The following is a 2,471-nucleotide window of genomic DNA, read 5'->3' on the forward strand; positions in this document are numbered from 1 at the left end:
ATCTTAGATCTTAGGAGGAGACTACTGAGGTGGGATCTTAGATCTTAGGAGGAGACTACTGAGGTGGGATCTTAGATCTTAGGAGGAGACTACTGAGGTGGGATCTTAGATCTTAGGAGGAGACTACTGAGGTGGGATCTTAGATCTTAGGAGGAGACTACTGAGGTGGGATCTTAGATCTTAGGAGGAGACTACTGGCTACCAGTTTTTCTCGACTCATCAACACCAAGTTGTTCCCGCGTTGACCAGTTGCTGACTACATGATAAACAAATATTCTTGGCCGAGTAGAACAAGCCACAGACAAGTCAGCCCCCCCCCCCCCCCCCTATATATCAGACCTGCCACTCTATGAAATCTAAAAATCAGGATTAAGAGTTAAAAAATCAGGATTTAAGAGTTAAAAAATCAAGATCTGGTGAAACAAATCGGGATCAACGGCAAACCAGTCATAAAGGGTACTGGGGAAGGGGGTTCCTGGTTCCCTTTTCTGAGACAAGTACGCAAGAGAAAACTTGCCGGAATAAGTCCACGTTTGGGCCTCTTCATAAAGGGAAAACTGAAAGACAGCATTACTCGAGTCGGAGTCGGATAGACTGGGGCAGCACAGGTTGCAGTAAAGCTGAAACTCTCTTTTTCTTGAAAAGAGCTGACACATAACTAATCATCCATGCAAAAAGCCCGTGTTTTCATACAGTAACGTTTGACTTCCATCGCATATATACACTCAAGGCACCCCACCCACCCCCGGAAAAAAAAGATCGCGCCAAGGTTGTTCATTTATTTCTTTTTTCTTATTCCTTTGTCCTCAATTAGTAGATTCTACTTGTATCACGGCACGCACTTTAAGCCCAAGTGTCAAAACAATACCCCCCCCCCCCCCAGTCGTCCACACTGGTTAAGTCCCGAAAAACACCTCGACCAATGCGACCGGCGTGAATTAACTTTGTTGACCCCGACAGCCAACGGTCCCCGACACGCGTTACTCACACGTACGAGGTCATGTCATGTGATGCGAATGAACCTTTGAAAGTTCCACTGACAGGTCTTGATGATGGGCCCGACTAACCAAAACTCAGACAAAGCTTGCTTTTAAACCAACGGCAGAACAACGGATAGATTATGTTACAGTAATCAGGACAGTCGGAGAATTCTGGGTTATAAAAGCGAAAGTAGATCATGAGCGTATCCATGTCGGAATTCAAAATCGATACTACGTCGATTTTAGTTGAAATAACGTGCGTGATTCATCTACTAGATTCGGTATAGATGCTTTAGAAAATAGCGTTCCCAGTTCCTGCCGATCAAAAACCCAATCGGTGCTTCCAAGCAAAAGAGATTGCAGAACTTTTTTTTTTTTTTTAAAGAATCGGACGCAACAGACACAACAACAAAAAATCAGGATACTGGCGATCGAAATCGGGAAAATCGGGATGCTTGAGATTTGGGGGGAAAAATCGGGATACAGTAGTCTCCGCCTAAGACCCCGGTGCTCGGGAGCAAGAAAAAGCGGGATCTTAGGCGAACCGGGATCTTAACCGACGAACCCAGGGAAGAATCTATGGTGACCCATGTTAAGGCTCACAATAGGTAAAATGGTCTCCCTCCACTCTAAAATGAACTGACGTGACCGCTTGGTGGGTTTATGATGTATGGCGAGCAAAGAGTGGTTAACCTTGATGACCTATCACAGTGCATAGTGGGATGAGGCGTGCCATTTTCACTTATTATCCTATCATGAGGCTCAAGATCTACGCTTATCAAGTTGCCCCTCCCCTCCCCCTTACCTGTCGAAAATGTATAGCTTTCCATCTCCCCCAACCGCCTTTGTCGTTACACACTATTACGTTGTGAACACACCAATCAGTCTGTCTCGCAAATTCGGGAGTAGAAACAACTTCTCCAATGGTCAGGGAAGAGTTCACAGTTCAATGTGATCCCGCCAGGAGCGAACGTGTTGGCCCTACCCACCCAGCGAGTGATGTAAGTTTAGGGGGATAGCTCAGGTGTGAGTGAGATGTTCGGGGAAAACAAACGCGTCGGTCAGTTCACACCCCGGTGTGATCCCGTCTGGGGCAAACATTGTATCGCTTCATCGAGTTTTACAACGTGTACGTGATCACATTCACGATAGTAGCTGATCTTTGACGCCACGGACAGTTTATTGATCTCAAATTTTCACTCTTGGTTGATCGACTGTCCCGCCCGGGGTTTTTTCCCGCAAATTATGATCTGAAATGCGGGACCTTCAGAGTGAATCAGAGCGGGATCTTAGGGGTGACTTTTGTATAGTAAAAATTCTGTTTTCTTAAAACAGCGGGATCTTAAGCGAACCGGGATCGTAAGCGGTGGGATCTTAGGAGGAGACTACTGTATCACGATTCGATTAAATCGAGATGAGTGGCAGGTCTGTATATATACATATATATATATATATATATATATGTGTATATATATATATATATATATATAT

Source organism: Aplysia californica, unplaced genomic scaffold (assembly GCF_000002075.1).
Source record: "Aplysia californica isolate F4 #8 unplaced genomic scaffold, AplCal3.0 scaffold01470, whole genome shotgun sequence".
Taxonomy (NCBI): domain Eukaryota; kingdom Metazoa; phylum Mollusca; class Gastropoda; order Aplysiida; family Aplysiidae; genus Aplysia; species Aplysia californica.